The sequence below is a fragment of the Tamandua tetradactyla genome, chromosome 1 (assembly GCF_023851605.1).
Source record: "Tamandua tetradactyla isolate mTamTet1 chromosome 1, mTamTet1.pri, whole genome shotgun sequence".
NCBI classification, from domain to species: domain Eukaryota; kingdom Metazoa; phylum Chordata; class Mammalia; order Pilosa; family Myrmecophagidae; genus Tamandua; species Tamandua tetradactyla.
Genome location: NC_135327.1, coordinates 230,085,918 through 230,096,134, shown reverse-complemented (window position 1 = coordinate 230,096,134; position 10,217 = coordinate 230,085,918). Strand labels below are relative to the sequence as shown.

The window sequence follows — 10,217 nt, the reverse complement described above, 5'->3', positions numbered from 1 at the left end:
GAGGATGAGAGCAGAGCCCAGAGCCTGCCCAACCCAGGACTGGCCAAGGCCTCTGTGTTAATTGGATTCTCTAGAGAAACAAAACCAATAGGAGATATCTGTAAACATGAGATTTATAAAGGTATTTTACACAGCCATGGGAATGGAAGAGTTCAAAATCCACAGGGCAGGCTATAAAGCTGGCAGTTCTGATGATGGGTCTGGACAAACTCCACCGGAGAGGCTTGCAGGCTGAAGAAGCAGTAAAAGAGTTTCTCCTCTTCTTTAAAAGCCTTCAACTGATTGGATTATCTTGTTGGGGATGATATGCCTTAGTTGATCATTTGTGGCAAGCAGCCACAAATGGAGTCAACTGACTGATGTCTTCTGGTTTTTCAACCAGTCATGAAATATCCTTGCAGCAATAGTCAGGCTAGTGCTTGCTTGACCAGACAACTTGGCATCATCCCTTGGCCAAGTTGACACCAGAACCCAACCAGCACAGCCCCTCACATCATGCCTTAGAGTCCTTGCTACTTAAGTTATTGTGGGCTAGGTTTCTTTCAAAGCTAGCTAAAAACACCCCAGCACAAGCTGTTCCCCACATGACAGTGATAGAGTTCGAAACCATTACCCTAAAGGATCATTTCCCTATGTCTTGACCATGTAATAAAATCCACAAGCTCCAAAAACAGCACTTTTATCCCACAGTTTGCCAAAGTGGATTGTAAATTCATTCCTTGAATTGGGCAATGAGAATTAAAAATAAGCTTGCATCCAGCTGTTGTCATCATCCCCACTGAATTTGAGCACTGCTCCTTTCTTCTCTTCACCTCCTGTTTTCTATGAAAATCTCATCTCTTATTTTCCATGAAAATCCAAAGTGGCAGGTGTTTCAATGGAAAGCCGAGAAAGCTGCCAGGGTTCCAGAAAGAACTGTTTCCTGTGGCACCTCTTCTTACATTAACCTCAGCCCAAAGATTGATGTGTTCATCTGTCAAAACAAAATTATACCACTGGAGAAAAATACCATTACTGTGGCTTTTGATAAGACAGACTTGCATTTTCTGACCAGAAAAATCGCTTTTGGAGTTAAATATCTCCCAAGATAATGAAAATCTTAACCTCAGGCTTCTTAAAGTAATTTTTTATATGACACAATGGGTGAAAACATTTAGAGACATGTACTTTTTTTTTTTTTTTTTTTTTTTTAAAGGAAAGACAGAGAGAAGGAAGGAAGGATAGAAGGAAGGGAAACATCTTTTAAACATTTTCTTGTTTTATTGTATTTTGTTTCTCCGTTTTTGTTACATGGGCTGGGGCCGGGAATCGAACCGAGGTCCTCCGGCATAGCAGGCAAGCACTTTGCCTGCTGAGCCACCGCGGCCCGCCCCTAGAGACATGTACTTTGTTCACGATTTTCCATCAACTCCAAGCTGGCATAACTTTATTATTATTCAAATAAATGAAGCAATTATAATAATTATTATTCATTTACTATGCAAAAACCCTCAAATGGCCAACGTGAAGACCTTTTTCATGTGGTTCCTAGTCGCTCATTTCAACCTCTTTGCACCTGATTTTCCCCCGGGCACACCTGCATTCCACCTGACAGATGCCCCAGGATCACTGGGGCCCTTTCAGCACATCCAGGGACATCATTTATCCTCTAAACTGAGTGAATTTGGGATAGAATTGTGATGGTGCTCAACAGATAAATTTGGAGAATATTTTCCTTTGAGGTCCCTGAACATTCACTTGATTTAAAATGCACTGCAGTTTGGTGTTAAAATAAATTAACCACTAGCTATAAGAAATCACTTATTTATTATGTGGGAAAATGATTGATACTTGCTGACAAATAGATCTAAAGGACACACTGCAGAAAAAGAAGAGAAAAAATCATTTCCACATATGGCTTTCTGATTATCTCTTTTTCTTCCTCCTTGAAACACAGGCCCAAGGGAACTGGGCTCTCCTTCATCTGACTAGTCCTACAGCTCAACAGACATCCTAAGGAAGGAGCTGTCACCCCAACGCACTGCACAGAACAAACAAACTTCCTCGGTGCGCGTTATGCACTGTCACGGACTCCTTCAACTTAGCGTCTTTAAGCCTGCAAGCTGCAGGAATCGATGTCACTCAGCAGCGGGGGTGAGTGAAAATAATTGTCCACAGGTCGTTTTATTAAAGATCGGGCAGCCGAAATCATCTACAAGCAAATACACCCGCCATCCCCGGGGACTGTCACAGGGAAACATCACGAACTCTGACTTGAAGGAACAGTCTCAGGAATACATATTTTTTTGGACCGAAGGACCAGTAATATATTTTGCTTTCCTCTAATATGTACAGGCCTTCTGGGGAAAACAAAAACGAAAGAATCCCCATCAGTAATAAAATCCAGAGTGAGGGCAACACTTCCATCCACAGCGGTTGCTGGGGTTGAGCTCCCCTCTTTTAATCATGGGGAATTCCAGCAACTGCACAGCCGTCCTGCTGGCCCACGGAGGGTAGACTCTGGGTTTTCATGGTGTGATGATTTCCCACTACGGTACTGGTGCAATTTGGATGCTACAGCTACTTTTCTGCTACTTATTGTTGAAGGAGGAAAAAATCTTCCTTCATTTCTTTTACAATGTGTAATTCTAAACTGGAAAAAAATTATCAACCAACCCTTTATAGCTGTCCTTATACAGAGATCAACAATCAATAATTAAGAGGAATAAATAGTGATTATATCTTCTTGCTGTCCATGGCTAATGAGCCCCAAAACCCTCAAAATCCCTTAAAACTATGAAACAACTCAGGAGTCATCAAACACATTGCATATTAAAGTGCCCCCAATAGTTTCAGATCCTTGTAGAGGTGTCCTGAAGTTGCCGTTCTGGTAATCATTTTATCGAATTGACCTGAAGAAATAAGTACCTGACGCACAAATTCAACTTGTCCAGTCCATGACCTTTATAATCCCAAAGGCTTGAACTCAGAGAGGAAGCCTGTTCTGGGCTCTTCTCTTTTTGTCACCCTCCTCCCATGGAGTATTCAGTTAGTCTCCAGGAAGTGCAGACACTGGGGTACTTAATGGATAAAGAGCATGAACTCGGGACCAGGCTGCCGGTTCATGACCCTTGGGGATTGAATCACATCTCCAAAAAAGATGTGCTCAAGTCTTAATTCACGTCCCTGTGAGGTGAGCCCGTTTGTCAATAGGAACGCTGAAGATGGGTTATTTGTTAGAAGGTCAATAGGATCTCAGGAGATCTATTTCAATCTGGGCAATTTGACTTGGGGGGGACCTACATCGAGACCGCTGAAATCTTCGTGAAGAGAGGAAGCAGGAGAAGACTACCATCACTGGAACCCTTGTGGTTCCAGGAGAAGACACAGCCTGGCCCACACCTTGATTTGAGACTTCTAGCCCCCAAACTGTGAGCCAATAATTACTGCGTATTTGTCAAAGCAGCTCAGGAAAACTACACCAACCACCTACCTCTACAGCTAAGCAGCTGTGTGATCATGCAGTCCTCTTATCCCCTCCAGGGCTCACTTTCCCCACCTGTTAAATGGAAGTGATAATAGTTCCTATCTCATAAGATTGTTAAGAGGATTAAATGAGTCAACCGTTGTCAGACACTCATAATAGTGCCTCAAGCCTTTAAAAGGACTTAGATAAACAGAAAAATCCAAACTAAAGGCCCCCTAGGAGAAAGACCCCCAGGGAGATTGTACTATCTCCAGCTTCAGAATTACCTGCATTGGGTAGAACTGGGTCAAACTCAGAATTTTCAAATCAATCTAGCCTACAGAATTAGACCCAGTCATGCATGTTCAAGACATTTCTAGAGAGTCTCAAAGTCACCTGGTGCTTTGAGATGGCCTCACCCCAAATTCTGTCTTCTGATCTGGTTGGTACCCTTGAAGCCCACAGCCACTCTGGAGCCAATCTGGTCTCCCAGGGCCTGAATTCCTCCCAGGAATTCCCACTTACATAATGAGTCTCAGACTTGCTGGCTGGGATCTGAGTTTCGTGGTGCCTCATTCAATATCTCTCCGGAGGTAGGAAGAGTGTAATCATGGAAAAGATGCTGAATTAAGAGTCAAAATAAAATCAGAAATGTGAGTTGGGACTCAATCACATTATAAAAAAACAAGAGAGTTGCATTAAATCTGTGAATCACAGCCTAAGGCTTCCTAATTCTGAAGTTTTTAAAAGAAGTATTCTGTGAGCTATTCCCAGCATTTCAAGTAGCCTAATGGAAAACCTGCCCTTAGTCAAGATAACACCGTGAAGGCTTACAGAAACATAAAGTGTGATTGTTGCTTGATTTTCTTTGTTTTCCCACTGGCAGGAACTTTATCAACTTGGTGCAGTGACATTAGTTGCCTTGTGCTGACGAGAAACTCTGAATAGCAATTATATATGTCAATGATAGTAAAAGATATGAGAACAAGTTAAAGATTACTAAATCAAATGAATTGTTTTTAGACAAAATCTCTCAGAACATGGAACTAAAGGAGAGAGGAAAATAAAAGGAATCCTCTGGAGTGCAGAAGTTAGGCTTCTGAATTCCGTAAGCCCCTTACAGCTCCAGAATGCTATTATTACATGGTTGCAATGACCTATGACGTGGGGAATCAAACAAATCTAATTTAGGTGACAGAGAAAAAGATAAACTTCGAAAGAGGAAAATACAAAGTTATAAATGCAAGTGAAAAATTATAAAGCTTCATCTTCTTCCAGAGGCAAAATCATCTCCTTCCAGAGAGAGAAATTCAGAAGTCATAATAATATATTAGGATGATTGATTTCAAGGGATAGTTTATTAAAGTTCACATGAAATATTATCATGGCAGGAAACACGAATATAAACCTGGAGTTGTATACCAAGAAGTGTCTGTCCCTGGTAAACAAGCAAGAGCCCACTACCTGGGGCAGTTCTTAGGGCCAGAGGCCAAAAAGATTCTGGCCTGAGCTCAAAGACAACATCCGTGGCACACAGAATATAGGGGAAGAGCTGGCCGGCACAGAAGGATAAGGTTGGCTCTGCAGGACGCAGTTAAGAGAGATGGAGGCAAGACTGCGTTTCTATTTTGCAGAGCTCCACTTATGTTTGTCCCTAAATACAGCGAAACAGATAGAACAGACTCCAGGGAAAAATACAGTGCGCTAAGCTGCAATTTACACTTTAGGGGGCAGAACAAAAATGCAAAAAAGATTATTCAAAAATAACTGACTGATTTTCCCAAGTAAAAGTATAAAAAATATAAAATGTCATGGTTAATGGAGAAAATATACAAAATGGGCATTTGTGACAGAGTGGCAGGAGTAACATCCCAGAAGACAGAATCTTGAAACATTTTTCATTAGCTGGTTATATGGTTTGGGTGAAAAGCAGAGTTTCTTTTCTGCAAACATTTATTGATCCTTATTACCTAGTAGGCACGGTACGCTACTAGGAAGTTTCTCTACCTGTAAACAGAACACGGTGGACTAAACAATTCCTAATTGCCTTCCAGTTACAAGAAACTTTATCTAAAATATTAATTGTATGGTAATGTCTATTCTTCTGTATCCTCAAACAAAACAACAATGGAGTATTATAAATTTACCAACAATATCTCTAGTAGTAAATCTCAACTGTGTTCAAAGAAAGTGGACATAGAAACTTTCTTACTCCATTTTGACTCTGCTGTGTGCTTTTTGGTGAGATTGGCTTTCTAGAGTGAGACGGTACCTGCAAAGTGGGAGGAGGCTCAAGCAGCAACTTACCTGGGCCAGGTGTGGTGGGGCCTATGAAGCCAAGGTCAGTTCAGGAAGTAGGCTTGTGTAAGCTGGTGGAGGCTGACTGGGTGTGCTCCAGCAAGAGAGGGAGAGCCCTGGGAGGTGATTTGTAAAATCATTTTATTTTCTCTTGTTTACCAGAAACCTACTATGTGGGGGCTTGGAGCTATGTACTCCAGAAAACTTAATCCATTGTCATGGGTATTAACCCATTGTAAATAGCACCTTCTGATGAGGTTACTTCAATTAAGGTGTCACCCATGATGGGTCTTAATCTTGTTACTGAATGTCTTATAGGGAAGGCCACAGACAGTGAGAAGCCACAGAGAACAGCCAGAAGCCAGAAGTCAATGGAACCAAGAAGCCAGCAGAGGCCACCATATGCATTGTCATGTGACAGAAAAGCCAAGGACGAAGGAAGGCTGGCAGCCAGCCCCAGAGCACCACAGTCTTATGGAAGACAGCACTGCTTTGATTTTGGATTTTGCCTGGCTGTAAAGCTGTGAACCAATAAATTTCCATTGTTTAAGCCAACCCATTGCATGGTATTTGTTTTAGAAGCAGGAAACTAAAACTGACGAAACTACCACATTTTCAGAAAGCTGTTTAAAATTAAATTTAGTTATTTAATAATTTTAATTATCTTTGTAATTCAATTAGGTGATAGTATTCAATTCAGTTTGAATTATAGCATCTGTTCAATTTGCACGTCCATTTGACTTGCACATGTAAGTGCACACACCCTTCCTCATCCGCCTCCTCACGCTCATATGCTGGGCACTGAGGGTAAACCAGTCCTAAGTCACAGCCCCGGACCTCAGGCAACTCACAACCTGAGGCCACAATTGCAATAATGATGTCAATTTCACTCCTAAAATGCCACTGATGCGTTCCAAGCTTCAGGTAAAGTAGAACACCATTTTGTGGACTAGGGTGACCATATATTAACCATCCAAGCAAAGACAGACCTGAAAGTAGACACGGGTACTTCTAATAATTATGTTTGGACTACAGGCTCACTCCCTTTATTGAGCCAACTTCACACACACACCTGGCCTTTCCCTAAGCCCTATATGGCCTTGATCACAGCACCTACAGTACATCACTGGATTTTCTGGTTTATACACTGACCCCTACCTTTCAGGCTGTAAGTCTGTGGAGATCATGGCTTTTTCAATGCCAGATCCTGAATTATGATGGGTATATAGTATTTTCTTAATAAGTATTCTTAAGTTCAATAAGTTTTGAACAGATTATAATAATAAGTCAAAGATAGAATGTAATTAAGGCTGGGGATTAGGTTGTGGGTCTTCATAGAAGAATATCCTTCTTATTTATGGGGGCCTTAATAAAAGCATATGTTTTTTAATTAGAATTTGTAAGTTGTACCTAGGAGAGATTCACTCTTGCTGTATACATTTTGTTTGGCCCCTCCCCTGTCATTGACCTTGTCTAGTCAAAATTGTCCAAATGCTTTTACATACACAATTTCATAGCACTCTGGTAAGAAGGACCTCATTAATCTTATGACCCGTGGTCAACACCAGACATTGTTTTGCATTTAACCATCAGATGACCTAAAATATCCAAAGTTATTATATGTTATCAATTTGCTTTAATGTTACTATTTATTATTGGGGAAATAAGAGAAAGAAATTGGGATTATTGCCAAATCTCCTCATCCAAAAATATATAGATGAAGTTATGCTAAATTGGACATGTCTTAGTGGCTTTTTTAGAAGGCAAGCATGGGTCAGATAAAATTTTTGCTTTTTGTCACTTCATGCCAGTCAAAGCTGATGGAGCAGCCATCATTTCAACATTTTTGGTGACTGTGGCAGAGCTTAAAAGGACTCTGGAGTTGCACACTGGCAAATATTCCTAACTGAGAGTGATAAACATCATGCTACTAACCAATTCATAACCCAGAATAAATTATATAACTCCACCCAAGGACAAGGAATCTAGAGAATATAATCCCATCCTGTTCCCTGAAGGCATAAAGCCAGAAAGATTTGGTACAAGAGCATTATTGTTGATCACACTTGTGTTCCTAAGTTTGGAACTTACTGGATAGAAGGGATATAAGGATTGAGGGAATTCTAAAACAGAAAAATTCTAAAACAGCAAAATACTGCTAGTGACCTTGGGTCCTGATCTACAAGTCCTGATGAAGTTGTATGGACTTTACATACATCCTGAAAAAGTTCCTAAAATAAGATTCTCAAAAAATATCTGTGTAATCCCTCAATTGTCATAAATGGTTTAGGAAGTCTGATTATGGGTAACCATTTGGAGATCCCAAAAGAATCAAGCTAAAAGTTACATTTAGAAGAAGCATCATTATAATTTTTATTTTAGAGCAGTAAGTGAACATCAGATGCTAGGCACTAAGAAAAAGTACTGAGAGATGCCAACACACACCTTACATGGACAGGTAGCATCTGTTGGGCCTGCATAATGCAACATTTCAGCACATAAGTAAACAGAAGTAAAAGGCCCCATAGCATCCATGCAAGAAAGCAGTGATAGGAAAACAGCTAATGTTTCTTTAGAAACAATGGAAGCCAGTGAACAGTGGAACAGCATCTTTAGGAGCTAGAAGACAGAAAATCCTGGCCACCAGAATTTTATGTCCAGTGAAAATACCTTCCAAAAATCAAAGTAAAATAAAGACATTTTCAGAACAATGAAAGCAGAAATAGTCCTTTGTCAACATCCTCGCTCTATAAAAATAACTCAGCTCTTCAAGAAGGAATAAAGAGCACAGATGATTACATTTTGACGTGACCTTGGCTAGGTCATGGAAAAGAGTTGTTTGGTCAAGCATGCACTGGTTTGATTGTTACTGTGAGGGCATTTCATAATTGCATCCATAATAAACTGACTGAATTTCTGCTTGATTTTATCTACAATCAACAAAGGAGATTGCCCTCAGCAATGTGAAGAATCCTCATCCAATCACTTGGAGGTCTTAAAATCGAGAACTGAGAATTTCAAAACTAAGAAAGAAGAATTTCTGCCTCTACTTCAGCCAGCAAGCTTCTCCCGGGGAATTCAACTTCATCCTCATCAGAGTTTCCAGCTTGTAGCCTGCTTTATGGATTTCAGAATGCTAGATTTCAGAATTATTTTTATTGAAGTTTCCAGTCTGAGGCTAACCCTATGGAATTTGGATTTACCAATCCCCAAGGTCATGTGAGCCAATTCCTAGAATAAATTCATATATTATATGAAATATATACATATAATGTTCTGTTTCTCTGGAGAACCTTAATTAATATGGACATTGTATGGACATTGCTAATGGAAGACATTTAGATAAATCTAAAATACCATGTTTTATTAATTTATTTAAATTATAAGCAAAAATTATAACAATATTTTATGGAGTTTATGACATATAGAAGCAAAATATACAAAGGTTGTAGAACAAAAGATGGGTAGGGAGCAAATAGGATTATACTGTTGTGAAGTTTTGACATTCTTCATTTACTGGCATAATTAATTCAAGGTTGAGTATGATAAGCTAAAGACTCATATTCCGATTGATAGGACAACCACTAAAAGGTCATACAATAGATGCAGCCAAAGAACTAACAGATCATTTGAGGAGAAGAGGTCACGGAATTGAGAAGACAAATTAGTGGAAGCATCATCTACTTGGAAATTGAAATCATTAGGTATTATAGCAGTAATAAATTTGGGGAGAGTAGCAGTGATCCATAAGCTAAAATTGCTAAGAAATGAGGGAGAATGATCTGAGATCCTGTAGAAAACCAAAACAAGGCATGGTGGTAGGAGTATATGGTAGGAGTTTACTCTGATGGTATCAGCTTCAAAAGGGGGAAATTAGTGAGGGGAAGGGACTGGGGCATGGTGGTAGCAATGAGGAACAAAGAAGACACCCACTTACCCTCAGGTTCAATAGTTCCAATGGAATGGGAGATAACCAATTACCACCTTAGAGAGATACAGAGGAATTGGTATCTTCAGGGGCAGGGCAGGTTTAGACTCACAAAAAAAACCAAGACTGCTTTCTGATGCAATGATGAAGTTATAAGTAATTTTATGAATGAAAGATGGAAAATCTAGAGGACAGAGCAAAAAAGCTTCTACAATTGGGAAGGGGTAGAAGTACAGATATACATAGAACATGCTTGGGGATAAGAGGTGATCTGGAAGTGAGACCTTCTTTCTGCAATGAAGCAGATAAGAAAGCATAGTGAAATAAGTTTTATAGTCTGGCAGGTCGAGACTGTGTGTTGTGTGATGAAGGAGTAGGGGCCTTGCCAGGAACATGCAAACTCTGCAGCCCTGTCCTCATCACTACTCTAAGCCATGAGCACAGTTGTGTTACTGGGAGCTGAGGGAGCTTGGGACACTTCCCTTCCCTCCTACTGATGAGAGGGCATGATGGCAGGTGCAATGGCAGGTATTGTGATGGGAGTAT

The 10,217-nt window shown here is 40.2% G+C and overlaps 1 long non-coding RNA gene across 1 annotated transcript; it reads right to left on the bottom strand.

Annotated features, from left to right (window-relative positions):
• Nucleotides 1–3,444: 3,444 nt before the first annotated feature.
• Nucleotides 3,445–4,479, bottom strand: LOC143688364 (uncharacterized). The gene is made up of 3 exons (XR_013177970.1): nt 4,280–4,479; nt 3,971–4,067; nt 3,445–3,538 (listed from the first exon to the last, which is right to left on the bottom strand). It is a non-coding gene; the product is annotated as an uncharacterized LOC143688364 (long non-coding RNA).
• Nucleotides 4,480–10,217: the final 5,738 nt, after the last annotated feature.